Genomic DNA, 16277 nt, shown 5'->3' on the forward strand with positions numbered 1-16277 from the left:
ATGCCTTGTTGAAGAGATGGGCCTTCAGTAGAATTCGGAAGTTAGCTTGTTCATAGATCGTTTTTAGGTTGCGCGGAACCGCATTCCAGAATTGTGTGCTCAGGTAGGAGAAGGTTGACGCAAGTGTTAGTTTGTATTTAAGACCTTTACAGTTTGGGAAGTGAAGATTAAGGAATGTAAGGGATGATTTCTTCGCATTTCTGGGTGGTAAGTCTATCAGGTCTGACATGTAGGCTGGTGCGTCTCCGTGAATGATTTTATGAACTAGGGTGCATATTTTGAACGTGATGCATTCTTTGAGCGGGAGCCAGTGAAGCTTTTCTCGTAGGGGTTTAGCGCTTTCGTATTTTGTTTTACCGAATATGAGTCTAGCTGTAGTACATGTTAGTTATCTGTATGATGCTATGAAGCTATATATATAATTTTGTGTTGTTATTCAAACTGGTCAATATTCATCCAGTGGCAATCAGAGTATATTTAAATACTGGCCATCACTGGTTAAATTAGACAAGGATTTTCAATGTCAGGCCCTGTACAGACAGCAGCATTGAATATCTAGGTCTGACTGGATTGCTTCTGGTCACTCACACTTATGTACGTCCTGGCTGATATTCAACCAGGACCTGCACAAGTGGCTGTCATCTTCTCTCCCCCTCTTTCTCACCAATTCTGACCACCCTCCTAAACCCAAGGCCACTGAGAGGGGAGCAGGGCAGGCAAAATCCCCAGGGCCAAGTCTCCAAGGGGGGCCCAGAGCCAGAAAGCTTATTCCAGGTCTGCCTCTCTCCTTCTTCTGTGTGCCGGCAAAGACCCAGATGATTGCATTAACGCCCCAGGTGACCCAGGATATCGCGTTAATGCAATCATCTGGGTCCCGGCACACAGGAGCAGTCAGACACAGAAGGTAAAGAAGCGGGCGGCCCAAATGTAGGGGGCGGTACCGCAGTGGCCCAGGTGTGGGGGGGGGGGGTGGCTGTGTCTCTTGGTGGCCCTGCCCGAACCCTCTCCCTGAGATGGACCCCAGGAGATCAGCCCTCTTGAGAGCAACCCCCTAAATCCCTCTGAGATGCTCCCCTGAGACCAGCCCCCCCCCCCGCCCCTTTTGGAGCCTACAGACATTCCTGGTGGTTCAGTGGGTTTATTATGTATTTGATAAAACACCCCTTGGTGAACACCATCTAAGCAGTTTACAGTAAAACAGTTTAGATAGAAGAGAAATGACATATTCTGATAGGAAAGACTTTAGCTACTGCATGCTTGAGAAGGCCCCCACCATTCCAACCATTGCTGAATGTTGGGTTTGCAGGATATCAGTTAGGATAACACTGTGAAAAGAAATGAATTTTCAATTCTACTTTGAATTGGGAGAGAGACAATTCTGTTTAAATCTAGAGGGAGGATATTGCATAAGGACGGGGCAGTAACCAAAAAATGGAGCAAAACATATTCTTGAAACAAATTTAGCAAAAGGACTAACTACCAACAAAACTTGCTGAGAGTACCAAAGGAATTGTTATAATCGAAAGCTGCTTTCCGTTATGGAGCCGGCCAAACTTCAAGGGAGTGTGTTGGTAGGATAGTGAAGGCGGGATGGGGCGGGACGGGGGCGTGGTCAGGAGATGGCCGGCTTCGCCCGATAATGGAAAAAAAAAGCCAGCCCTGATGAACATTTCGCCGGATTCACTTGGTCCCTTTTTTTTCAGGACCAAGCTTCAAAAAGGTGCCCCAACTGATAAAATGACCACTGGAGGGAATCAGGGATGACCTCCCCTTACTCCTGACAGCAGTATGCAGGTCCCTGGAGCAGTTTTTTGTGGGTGCAGTGCACTTCAGGCAGGTGGACACAGGCCAATTCCCCCCTACCTGTTACACTTGTGGTGGTAAATGGGAGCCCTCCAACCCCCCCCCCCAAAACCCAGTGTACCCACATGTAGGTGCCCCCCCTTCACCCATAGTGGCTATGGTAATGGTGTAGAGTTGTGTGGAGTGGGTTTTGGGGGGGATTTGGGGGGTTCAGCACACAAGGTAAGGGAGGTATGCACCTGGGAGCAATTTTTGAAGTCCACTGCAGTGCCCCCTAGGGTGCCCAGTTAGTGTCTTGGCATGTGAGGGGGACCAGTGCACTACAAATGCTGGCACCTCCCATGACCAAATGCCTTGGATTTGGCCGAGTTTGAGATGGTCGGCATCGGTTTCCATTATCGGTGAAAACCGATGCCGGCCATCTGAAACCCGGCCATCACTGACATTTGGACAGCCCCAACCATATTATCGAAATGAAAGATGGCCAGCCATCTTTTTCAATAATACAGTTTGGGACTGCTCTTTGTGCACCGACCATATGGATGGCCGCACATATAGATGGCTTGCTCCGTTTGATTATGCCCCTCCATATGACCCATCCAGTCTGCCCATCCTCTGTAACCCCTAATTCTTCCTGTTCCTAAGCGATCCCACATGCTTATCCCAGGCCTTTTTAAATTCTGGAACAGTCCTCGACTCCACCACCTCCACCGGGAGGCTATTCCATGCATCCACTACCCTTTCTGTGAAATAATACTTCCTTAGGTTACTTCTAAGCCTATTCCCTCTTAACTTTGTCGTATGCCCCCTCATTCCAGAGCTCTCCTTCATTTGAAAAAGGCTCTCTTCCTGTACATAAATGCCCTTGAGATATTTAAACATTTCTATCATGTCACCTCTCTCCCTCCTCTCTTCCAGCGTACACATGTTGAGGTTCATAAGCCTGTCACTATAATTTTTGCATTCAAGACCGCTTACTAATTTTGTAGCCGCCCTCTGGACTGACTCCATCCTGTTTACATCTTTCCATAGGTGCGGTCTCCAGAACTGCATGCAGTACTCCAAATGAGGCCTCATCAGAGACTTATACAACGGCACTATCAACTCCTTTTTCCTTCTGGTCATGCCTCTCTTTATGCACCCAAGCATCCTTCTGGCTTTGGCCGTCGTTTTTTCTACCTGTTTGAAAGCTTTAAGGTCATCAGACACTATCACCCCCAAGTCCCGCTCTTCCTTTGCACACTGAAGCACTACACCCCCTATACTGTACCGTTCCCTCTGATTTTTGCGACCCAAGTGCATGACCCTGCATTTTTTGGGATTAAATCTTAGTTGCCAAATATCAGTCCATTCCTCTAGCTTCGCTAGGTCCTTCCTCATGTCATTCACTCCCTCCAGGTTGTGCACCTTGTTGCAGAGTTTAGTATCATCCGCAAAGAGACAAACCTTACCAGACAGCCCTTCCGCAATATTGCTCAAAAAGACTTTAAAAAGAGCCAGCCTTAGGACCGATCCCTGCGGTACTTTACTGACGACATCCTTTTCCTCAGAGCAAGCTCCATTTACCACCACCCTCTGTCTCCTACCATTCAACCAATTTTTTACCCAGTCAGTTACTCTAGGTCCCGCACCAAGGGCACTCAATTTATTTATCAGTCGCCTGTGCAGAACCGTGTCAAAGGCTTTGCTGAAATCCAAGTATACCACATCAAGCGCCCCTTCCACATCTAACTGTTTGGTATCCCAGTCAAAGAAGACAGTCAGATTCATCTGGCATGACCTGCCACTAGTGAAGCCATGCTGCCTCGGGTCTCGCATTCCATGTAGTTCAAGAAATGTCACAATCCTCCTTTTTAGAAGCGTTTCCATTAGCTTACTCACCACCGAGGTCAGACTGACAGGTCTATAATTCCCAACCTCTTCCTTACTTCCACTCTTGTGCAAAGGAACCATATCTGCCCTTCCGCAGTCCACCGGGACCACTCCAGTTTCTAAGGAAGCATTGAAAAGGTCCGTCAGCGGAGCCGACAAAACTTCTCCAAGTTCCTTTAAGCACACTCAGGTGTATCCCATCAGGCCCCATCGGCTTGTCTACTTTTAGTTTGGCAAGCTCCTCATGAACACAGTCCTCTGTAAACAGGTCTTGGTCTACCATACATCCATCCCCTTTAGCCTTTGTTTTCTGCAGCCCTACCCCCGGTCTTCCATTCGTGAACACCGAGCTAAAATAATTGTTAAGCAGTTCAGCTTTTTCCTTATCATCTTCCACATATTTCTCTCCCTCAGCTTTGAGCCTCACAATGCTATTATGGCACTTCCTCTTGTCACTTACATATCTGAAAAAGGTCTTGTCCCCCAGTTTTACCGTATTAGCTATCTTTTCCTCCATTTGCCGCTTCGCTTTCCTGATATCTTTTCCAGCTTCTCTTCGCTTATTTAGGTATTCTTTCCTGTCTTCATCTTTCTGAGTCATCTTATAACATGCAAAGGCTAGCCTCCTTTTCCTTATCTTTTCAGCTACTACATTCGAGTACCAGAGGCCTTCTTTTCCTCTTACTTTTATGTAATTTTCTAACATAAAGGTTAGTCACCTTTAATATAGCTCCTTTCAGTCTTGTCCATTGCTGTTCTACATCCTCCAGCTGTTCCCATCCCGCTAACTGTTCCTTGAGAAATTCCCCCATCTCGGGAAAGTTAGTTCCTTTGAAATCCAGGACCTTCAATCTTGAGTGAGCCCTCTCTTCTGTTTTAATATTAAACCATACCATACGATGATCACTAGATGCCAAATGGTCCGCCACCTTGACATCAGAAACGTACTCTCCATTCGTAAGCACCAGGTCCAGAACAGCTCCATCCCGCGTCGGTTCTGATACCCACTGCCGGAACAATTCTTCCTGTGGGAATCTAAGACCTCTTTGCTTCTAGACGACCCCACAGGCGGGACACCCCAATCAACATCCGGCATATTGAAGTCACCTATCAATAGTACTTCCCCTTTCATAGCTATCTTCTCTGTCCATTTCCTCTGACTGTGAGGGAGGTCTGTATATCACTCCAATATAGATACATTTTCCTTTCCCTCTTTCCAGTTTAACCCACAGCACTTCTTCCATACCCCACATATCTTGCAGTTCTGTCACTTGGATATCATTCTTAGCATATAATGCCACACCTCCACCCTTTTTTCCTACTCTGTCCTTCCTGAATAGATTATAGCCAGGTATAGTAACATCCCAGTCATGGTTCTCGGTGAACCACATCTCCGTGACCGCCACTAAATCCAAGTCCGCTTCCATCATTGTAGCCTCAAGTTCTAGAAGTTTGTTTCCCATACTACGGGCATTGGTATACAAGGCTCTCCAGATTTTACTCTTTTTATTCCCTTCTATAGAGGCATTAGATGTCCTACCTTCCTTGGTGTTAATTATGGCTTCTTGGCCTTTTATACCCACCCCCATCAATTTTAGTATAAAGCTCTGTTTAGTACTTTAGCCAGCCTGTTGCTGAAGACACTCCTTCCCTTTCTTGACAGATGGACACCATCACCGCTCAGTGCCTCTTGGAAAATCATCGCATGGTCTACGAAACCAAAGCCCTTTCATCAGCACCAACCATGCAGCCACGCATTTATCTCCAAGATGCCAGCTTCTCTCATTCGACCTTTACCTTTGACGGGGAGGATCGATGATGAAAACACCTATCAATATGTACTTATAAAATCTTGAAAGATGGAACAAAGTCAATTTGAGTGCCAGCTATATGATGGGCATTGACAAGAGCTTATGTATAGTGGTACTGAATACCAAAGCTATAGTTATGTTAATATTTAATTTTAATGTATGAAAGCTCAGCTATGTAGCAATCATTTCCTGCCCTTAATGGCTGCCTGTCTTAAAATGGATGCTGTGAACTCTAACAAGAGTCTCGCAGTACGACTGCTAGAGCTTGCGGCAGCCATTTTAAGACAGGCAGTTACTATGGACAGGAGAGAATGGAGATTTCTGCTGCTAGAGAAACCTCCACTGCACCACCAGGGATCTCAGGAGGCCTCAAAGGGGAGGCCATCTCAGGGCAGTTTGACATCAGGGGGCCTGATCTTGGAGAAGGGCCATCTCAGAATGAGGGTTCATAAAGGAGGTCAGAATTGGGGGGGGGGGGGCTGGGAGGGGATATCAGAATTAATAGGGGGCATGGGGAGGGGAGTGCATCAAAGAATGTCAGCTGCTACCCAGAAGCTATGTGGGTACTGGTTGATATTCAGTGTTGGAACCCATATAGCTAAGCGACCAAAATTAGGACTGCTTGTTGGGTATTCCTATTTGATTACTTAGCTATGTGGGCACCAGCACTGAATATTCCCTGTACCCACATAGCTACCAGCTCCAGCTCTTCACTAACTCCATTCTCAGATTGAGAAGTTCCGAGAGAAGAGGACATTTCTCTGGTAAGTGAACGCTATTTTGCTTTGTGCTTTGGGAACTTAAAGATTGGGGTTTAAAGGAGGAATTGTAGGTTAGTGTTAGGCAAAATAAAAATATAAAAAGCTAATTTTATCAACTAATCTCCATAGTCTTTTCCACTTAGTTTTAAAAACTTTGTACCACAGCATTAACAGATAGAATCTAGCAGGCACTGCAGGATCTAGTTTAGTCTTCCCACCCACCCTCCACAACACCCGCCCACCCCTAGGACAACTCTTCATTTATAGTCAGTTATTGTAATTAGGGTAACAAACATGGAGTGCTCTTACAGAGTTTTAAATACATTTCATTACCATCTAAGAAGGAAACACTAAATAAATCATACAATATACTATATAAACTAGAAGACACTTTTATATTAGGCTAATATCCTTAATACTGTAGCAAGTTTAAAATGATTGAAAAACTCAAAAACACTAAGATGGAGTCAGCAGTCCAGCAGCGAGAGGGGTGCTATCCAGTCTTTTGCATTGAGTGTCACATGTATGATTATCTCCCAGTTGCTGAGATGTCATATGTGTGTGCCCAATGTAAAGAGCTCCTAGCTCTCAGAGAATGTGTCTGTTCTCTTGAGGCTAGAGTAGCAGACTTGGTGGAGCTGAGGGAAACAGAGAGGTACATAGAGGAGACCTACAGGGATGTTGTAGAGAAGTCCCACCTCCAGTCTGGTAGCTCCTGTGCTACCTTGGAGGAGGGAGGTCTCCTAGAAGGAGAGCATTACCCTGGTGAAGTAGGAAGTACTCCTGTACCCAGGACCTGCCCATCATGGGAGAGGATGTACTATCCTCTCGCACCGAGGATATGTCTCCAAGTGCTGACAGGGAGGGAAAGGTTAGGACAGCTGTTGTAGTTGGTGATTCGACCATTAGGCATATAGATAGCTGGGTGGCTGGTGGACATGAGGATCGCCTGGTGACTTGCCTGCCTGGTGCGAAGGTGGTGAACCTCACGCGTCACCTAGATAGGATTTTAGATAGTCCTGGGGAGGAGTCGGCTATCTTGGTACATGTGGGTACCAATGACATAGGAAAATGTGGGAGAGAGGTTCTGGAAGCCAAATTTAGGCTCTTAGGTAGAAAGCTCAAATCCAGATCCTCTAGGGTAGCATTTTCTGAAATGCTACCCGTTCCACGCGCAGGGCCCAAGAGACAGGCAGAGCTCCGGAGTCTCAATGCGTGGATGAGACTATGGTGCAGGGAGAAGGGTTTTAGATTTGATAGGAACTGGGCAACATTCTGAGGAAGGGGGAGCCTATTCGAAAAGGATGGGCTCCACCTTAACCAGGGTGGGACCAGGCTGCTGGCATCGGCATTTAAAAAGGAGATAGAGCAGCTTTTAAACTAGAAGTGGGGGGAAGGCTGACAGTTGCTCAAAAGCGCATGGTTCGGGATAAGATATCTTTCAAAGATATCACCAAAACAGGGAAGATAGGGTATCCTGATAGTGATTGTAAGCTCTGTCAAGCAGGGACTGTCTCTTCATGTTCAAGTGTACAGCACTGCGTACATCTAGTAGCGCTTTAGAAATGATAAGTAGTAGTAGTAGTGATGTTGCAAAAGAGACCGTAGTAGATCAGGTGTCCTTAAATAAAAATAAAAATCAGACAAAAGATTGCAAATTAATACTGTCAAGTACTACTACTACTATAAATCATTTCTATAGCGCTACCAGTCATACGCAGCGCTTCACAATTGAACATGAAGAAAAGACAGTACTAAGTATGAATGCCAGGAGCCTAAGAAATAAGATGGGAGAGTTAACATATATTGCACTAAATGAAAAATTAGATATAATAGGCATCTCTGAGACCTAGTGGAAGGAGGATAACCAGAGGGACACTGTCATACCGGGATACAAATTATATCATAGTGATAGGGTGGATCGAATTGGTGGAGGGGTAGCATTGTATATTAATGAGAGCCTTGAATCAAATAGATTGAAAATTCTGCAGGAAACAAAACACTTCTTGGAATCACTGTGGATTGAAATTCCATGTATAAAGGGAAAAAGGATAGTGACAGGAGTGTACTACCGTCCGCCTGGCCAGGATGAACAGATGGATGCAGAAATGTTAAAGGAAATTAGGGATGCAAACAAACTGGGCAACACAATAATAATGGGTGATTTCAATTACCCCAATATTGACTGGGTAAATGTAACATTGGGGCATGCTAGGGAGGTAAAACTCCTTGATGAAATCAAGGACAGCTTTATGGAGCAGCTGGTACAGGAGACGGTGAGAGAAGGAAAAATTCTAGACCTAGTCCTTAGTGGAGCACATTATCTAGTGCGGGACGTAATGGTGCTGGGCCCACTTGATAACAGTGACCATAATATGAGATTTGATATTAGCTTTGAAGTAAGTATACATAGGAAATCGAATACGTTAGCGTTTAACTTTAAAAAAGGAGACTATGATAAAATGAGAAGAACGGTGAAAAAAAACTTAGAGGAGCAACTGCAAGTGTGAAAAATTTACATCAGGCATGGATGCTGTTCAAAAACACCATCCTGGAAGCCCAGGCCAAATATATTCCGCATATAAAAAAAGGAGGACAGAAGACCAAACGACAGCCGTCATGGTTAAAAAGTGAGGTGAAGGAAGCTATTAGAGCTAAAAGAAAATCCCTCAGAAAATGGAAGAAGGAACCGACTGAAAATAATAAGAAACAGCATAAGGAATGTCAAGTCAAATGCAAATCGCTGATAAGGAAGGCTAAGAGGGACTCAAAAAATAGATTGCGTTGGAGGCAAAAACACATAGTAAATTTTTTTTTAGGTATACTAAAAGCAGGAAGCCAGCAAAAGAATCAGTTGGACCACTAGATGACCGAGGAGTAAAAGGGGTGATCAGAGAAGACAAAGCCTTAGCGGAGAGATTAAATGAATTCTTTGGTTCGGTCTTCATCGAGGAAGATTTGGGTGGGATACCGGTGCCGGAAATGGTATTCGAAGCTGACGAGTTGGAGAAACAATGAATTCTCTGTAAACCTGGAGGATGTAATGGGGCAGTTCCACGAACTGATGGTAATCATCCCAGAGTACTGATAGAACTGAAAAATGGGCTTGCAGAGCTATTGTTAGACATATGTAATTTATCTTTTAAATCGAGCGTAGTACAAGAATATTGGAGGGTGGCCAAGTAACGCCGATTTTTTAAAAAGGTTCCAGAGGAGATCCGGGAAATTATAGACCGGTGAGTCTGACGTCAGTGCCGGGCAAAATGGTAGAGACTATTATTAAGAACAAAATTACAGAGCATATTCAAAAGCAAGTATTAATGAGACAAAGTCAACATGGATTTAGTGAAGGGAAATCTTACCTCACCAATTTACTACATTTCTTTGAAGGGGTGAACAAACATGTGGATAAAGGTGAGCCGATTGATATTGTGTATCTGGATTTTCAGAAGGCGTTTGACAAAGTACCTCATGAAAGACTCCAGAGGAAATTGGAGAATCATGGGAAAGGAGGTAGTGTTCTATTGTGGATTAAAAACTGGAGGAGTGGCCTAGTGGTTAGGGTGGTGGACTTTGGTCCTGGGGAACTGAGTTCAATTCCTGGCACAGGCAGCTCCTTGTGACTCTGGGCAAGTCACTTAACCCTCCATTGCCCCATGTAAGCTGCATTGAGCCTGCCATGAGTGGGAAAGCACAGGGTACAAATGTAACAAAAAAAGATAGAGAATAGGGTTAAATGGTCAGTATTCTCAATGGAGAAGGGTAGTTAGTGGGGTTCCCCAAGGGTCTGTGTTTGGACCGCTGCTTTTTAACATATTTATAAATGACCTAGAGATGGGAGTAACTAGTCAGGTAATTAAATTTGCTGATGACACAAAGTTATTCAAAGTCATTAAATCGCGGGAGATTGTGAAAAATTACAAGAAGACCTTACGAGACTGGGAGACTGGGCGTCTAAATGGCAGATGACGTTTAATGTGAGCAAGTGCAAAGTGATGCATGTGGGAAAGAAGAATCCAAATTATAGCAAGGTTCCACGTTAGGAGTCACGGACCAAGAAAGGGATCTAGGTGTCATCGCTGATGATATGTTGAAACCTTCTGCTCAGTGTGCTGCTGCGGCTAAGAAAGCAAATAGAATGCCTTTGTATCGCTCCATAGTGCAACCGCACCTCACATATTGTGTTCAATTCTGGTCGCCACATCTCAAAAATGATATAGTGGAATTAGAAAAGGTGCAGAGAAGGGCGACGAGAATGATAAGGCTAAAGCGGCTAGGGCTCTTCAGCTTGGAGAAAAGGTGGCTGAGGGGAGATATGATAGAGGTCTATAAAGTAATGAGTGGAGTTGAACGGGTAGATGGGAAGCGTCTGTTTACGCTTTCCAAAAATTCTAGGACTAGGGGGCATACAATGAAGGTATAATGTAGTAAATTTAAAACTAATCGGAGAAAATTTTTCAACGTGTAATTCAACTCTGGAATTCGTTGCTAGAGAATGTGGTAAAGGCAGTTAGCTTAGCAGAATTTAAAGAAGGTTTGGATGGCTTCCTAAAGGTGAAGTCCATAGACCGTTATTAAATGGACTTGGGGAAAATCCACTATTTCTGGGATAAACAGTATAAAATGTTTTGTACTTTTTTGGGATCTTGCCAGGTATTTGTGACCTGGATTGGTTACTGTTGGAAACAGGATGCTGGGCTTGATGGACCTTTGTTCTTTCCCAGTATGGCAATACTTATGTTCTTATGTCCCTCTCTGTCCCACTGACCATGATTTAAGTGGGCAGGAGACCAGAGTATGATCACGCAGCTAGATTAAATGCTGCTGCCCAGTTAAATGTCACTGAATATTGGCACCCTGCCCACACAGCACAATTTAATTAGACAAGAGCCCAGAGAGTGCCACTTATTATCAGCACAACCACCCCTACACTGTTCAATTAGTGCCAGGGTGGTCTGTTGGCAGAGCTTGTGCACATCCAGGGCAAAGCCAGTACTTAACTGGTCAGTGGAGATATTCAGATTGCTAACCAGTTAAGTAAGCAATTAAAGTTACATCAGAAAATGGCTGCCCCAACTTTAGCTGCTGAGCAAACTGGGCACTGGTCTGACTACCTTTTGGCAAACCCATGAGAATTTGTTGTGGCTTGGTTAACTTCTTTGCCTAATGTCATCATGCAATCGGATTGGTTTTCCTCTTCATTTGGGGATATTGTCCAGACACCTATTCCAAAAGGCACAGGACTCGACTTATCACAAACATCAAGTTTTAGACTGATTACAAGCATTCCTTTTTAAACTATGTTTATTGGGCCTGTTATTCAGACCATGAGAGGTAGCTGGGCTTCCGTCTGCAGTCGGATATTCAATGCCTGGCTGTTTCCAGTGACCAGTGGAATATCCAGATGTTTTGTTTTTTTTTTGGCTGCTTTAAATTTAACTGGCCAAGCAAATATTCAGCAATGGCCAATTAAGTTTTTAAACTGGCCAAAGATAGGCCTGATGTTTAAGCGGCCTAATTTGACTGGCAATCTTAGTCAGTGATGTACTGAATATCAGCAGATAGCCAGTTATATTGTGCGATATAATCGGTTATCCGCTAGGCGCTAACCAGCAATATTCAGAGGAAAATAGCGTGCTATCACCTGATGAATATTGCCTGCTAGCCAGCTAAGGGCCATTTAACCAGCCAGGAGCCATTCCTGGCTTGTTAAATGGTTTTAAATAATGGCTGGATTGAGTTTCTTGTGGCCTTTCAGCTTTTGGAATTTATGTATCAATCAAACTTCCTGTTATCATCTCAACACAGATTCAGGAGATTTCACAGTACAGAGACACTGTTAATTGCATCAAAGTCAACTGTTCAATCAGAATTGATTAAAGGAAATCAAATGGTCCTACTTCAGTTTGATGTTTCTACTGCATTTGATACCATAGACCATGACTTGTTACTGGATAGATAAGAGGTATTTGGACCTACATATAATGTTTTAAAATGGTTTGTTGGATTCCTGAGGAATAGATGATATATGGTCAGGAAGGACAACTGCTCATCCCCCTTTTGGGTCTCTTCCTGTGGAATCCTTCAGGAATCACCTATTTCTCCTTTGCTTTACAATGTTTTTATGACCTCATTTAGTATAAGTATACTAGGATTAGGTGAGTGGATATCTTCATATGAGGATGATATCTTTATGTTGCTCTCTATAAATGAGAACTTTAATTTGTTAATCGGAAAGCTGCCGTCTGCTATTGATAAGATTAAAAGCTGGTCTGTGCAATGCCATTTAAAACTGAATGCTGATAAAACTAAGCTACAGTGGTTTGCTATTAATCAGAGTTCTATTATGGATCAGGTTATATTGTTGGATGGGTTACGTCTTTCAGTGGAGAAGAAGTCGAGCAGCCTGGTTCCATCCTGGTTAAGGTGGAGCCCATCCTTTTGGAACAGTTCCTAACAAATCTAAATTCCTCATCCCTGAACCATCGTCTCAACCACGCATTCAGACTTCGGAGCTCTGCCTGCCTTTTGGGTCCCGCGCATGGAATTGGGAGCATCTCTGAAAATGCTTCCCTGCCTCCACCTGTCTTGAGAAGACTAAGCCCTTCCACATCTCTGCCCCCCCCCCCCTCTGAGACCGGGGCTTCCAAGATTTCCTGGATCACCTATCAGCCCAGGCCCTGCAAAGGGAAAGATGTCTCCTAATCAAAATGAACCTGACTCCTCTTGGGGAGACTCCTTCAAGTGAGTGGACACCCAACCCTCCTTCGGGGCCAGTGCTTTCTGTATTCCTTCCCAGTCTCTGCCTAAAATCAAGGGCAAAGGTAATCACTCCACTACAGCTACCTGTAATGGAAAACATTTTTCCTTTCCATGCCAGGTCTATCTCATAGATTCATGTCTCATAGATAGATTCATGCGCTAACCCAGCAGTAACCGGGCAGCACGCGGCACTGCTCAATTACCGCTGGGTACACTCCGGTGCTACAAAAATAAATATATTTTTGTAGCACCGGATATGACAGGGTGCTAGGGGTGGGCAGTACTGTTGGGCTGCTGTGGTAGCCCGGCAGTACTTCTTGTTTAGCAAGCAGTAAGCCTGCGTTGGGCTTACCGCCGCTTAATAAAAAGGGCCCTTAGCTGCTAGACCTCCCTCCTGCCTGTATGGGGTTCTTCTGTTGCATAACCACCATTGTGCCTCCCTCCTACTTGGAGGGGGAGCTTCCTTGCTGTCTCTGCCACTGGACCCTGAAGTTCTGTCTGAGCTGCTTGAAACCATCTGCTACTGCAGCCCCACCTGTTGGCTGTCTCCTTCGGCCATCTCTGCCTGGGCCTGTAGCTCTCCCTGAGTTGCCTGGAGCTGTATCTGCTTCTGGACTCCATATCTTTACCTCAGCTGCCTGGGCTCTTCCAATGATTACACACCACCTCCAGTTGCTAAATCTCTGCTGCTGCAGCTCCACCTCCAGGCTCTGTCCTCTGGGTGCTGCCTCTTCTTAAAAATTGTCAGGCCATTCTTCTTTAGAAGATGTCTCCATTCCCATGGGTTGCCTTCCAGCTAGAACCAGGGCTTAGTAATTTTAGCTCTTTGTGAAGTAAGCTGTTTTGTGAGTCTAGCTCTCATTGATTCTAGCTCTTAGAGCCCATGGATTGCAGTTCAGTTTTTCTAACCTTGAGGAACCTCTTCTTTCTCAACCAGTCATCCAAAAGGTAAGCAAAAGCCATAGTATAGGATCTAATCTGCAAATTTAATATTTTTTAAACTCCTGAACCTTACATATAACTCTGAAGTAACACAAAATACTACCTTACTGGTAGCATTTGTCTTGTCTACTGAATATATTCTTGTCATCTCTGACAATGCATATATTTCAATAAATATATTTTTACCATTCAGCCTTGAAAGTTATCATTATTTATGTGTGTAAATAACAGGGGTTAGTGATTCTTCTCCCAACAGTGAAACCAGCCCTGAAGCCTGTGCTACAGTTCTTTCAACATTTCTAGAAATGATACTGCAAAAGGGCTGTTTGGAAAGGTTTGATTCTTTCTAGATGATACTAGAATCTGCGATAAGATACACACTCTGGACAGTGTGAATAACATGAGGAGATATCTGGTAAAGTTCATTGAATTGTCTGGAATTTGGCAGATAAGATATAATGTTACAAATTCAGGCCATACATTTGAAAGCAGAACCAAAAGGTGCAAAACTCTTATTTGAGGAGGTGAAGTGCAGCATGGACATTAGGAAGAAGAAGAGGCTAGCTTTTCAATGGTGGTAGAGGAGCCAGCTACTAAAGAAGGTCGTAGACCTTATGGAGGAGAGAGAGGAAGGAAATGAAACATGGGAAGAAAGAAGAGGGGGAAGGGTTGAGTGCATGGGGGAAGGGACAAAAGGGAAGGGGTAGAAAGAGTAATGGTGTTCTATGTTGTCTGTGCTCACATTTTTGAAATAAATGTACTTCCTTTCTGTAATTCTTAATCAAGGCAGATGAGGCAGAAATTTTATTCTTTCAATTTTGTCAATATTTATTTGTAGTTTCACAATATCTATATTCTTGAGCTTGTTTTTCTGTCACTGCTTCTGATGCTATTTTATACTGGGGGGTTGATTTGCTTCTTTTTGGACCTTAAACCTTATACAAGGAAGAAAAGGAGTAAATATATATATTTTTATGCTAAAATGGTTTGCTCTTAAGCTCTACCTTTGTATGTTAATCCCCTCTTAGTTTTACTTGACAAATGTCCTTGCTTTATCTTACATCACTAGGTAACCCTCAATGTATTTCAATTTTAAGGTAAACAAGGCAAATCAAGCAGTTATGTGGTTTGTTTGTATGGACAGAATAATTTTTCCTGAGCTTATGTGTGTGATGCAATTTGTTTTCAGCATTATAATGCCATATTTCACTTCCATATTCATCATTCATTCACCATCTACTGAACACCAACTATGAAAAATAAAAGGAAGTATATCATATACAGGCTACCTAAGCTTATAAAAAAAAAAACAAGCCTTGATTTTCTCTTTTGGTTTTTATTTCTTACACACTGAAGAATTTACAATTTATTTAAAAAATATTAAGAATCAAAAGTATTTGCGCTTGTAGAATTCTTTCTGAAGCAAAATGTCTGCTGCTTCTCATCAGCATATCGTGGGTGAGTTGTCTTTTAATCACTCTGTTTGGTGTTTGATATGCAGCCATAAAATGTTTATAGTAAGATCTGTAAGTAAACCTTCAGTTATGAGAGCAAATTAATAGTCTGGAACAGTGAGAATCTGAATATTGATGATCACACTTTCAGAGTCTCTCTGGGGCTGGGGTATGGAGGTGTTGATCATTGCTTCTCACTGATAAGCAAAATATTTCCAGACCGTGAAGAATTCTGTGGTGTGTGAGAAGGATAAACCATAATCTGCATCAGCACACTAACTTCTTCACTGTCATTTGCATTGAAAATCAGGTTGAAGTTATGCTAAGCTCTCTATTAAAGTCTCATGACTGTGAAAGGTCTTCCCCTCCATTTGAATAAGGCCTCTTATGCATGTGCAAAAAAAGCACATTTAAAAAGGACATTCCTTTAATTAGGATGGCATTTAGATGCAGAACCCTTAAATGCTCATTTTTGTGATGCTAAATTGCAGGGCATTTTTAAGTGTATTGCAGAAGCCATTTTCATTGGATTTTTTTTTCTTGCTTCTTTCATGGTATTTTGTTCATTAGGAATGACATGACTAACAACAGAGAAAGTAGAATAGATTAATAAAACCTGCAAGATTAAGAAAATATTAAATCAATGGATGAAGCCCAACAAAATGTTTAAATATAGGCTCCAAAGGTGTTGAAGATCAAAAGCTATCTCTTAAGTTCTATTTCAAATAATCATTTGAATGGAATGCTTTTAATAAGATGGATAGGAAGCATTTTAAAATCAAATACTGTAATTTTGAATATATTTTATAGGGTATTTTTGCAGTTTTTTTGCCTGGCGTACAGTCACATCAGGATTTGAAACATCTGAAGTG

Source organism: Microcaecilia unicolor, chromosome 1, assembly GCF_901765095.1.
Source record: "Microcaecilia unicolor chromosome 1, aMicUni1.1, whole genome shotgun sequence".
Lineage (NCBI taxonomy): Eukaryota > Metazoa > Chordata > Amphibia > Gymnophiona > Siphonopidae > Microcaecilia > Microcaecilia unicolor.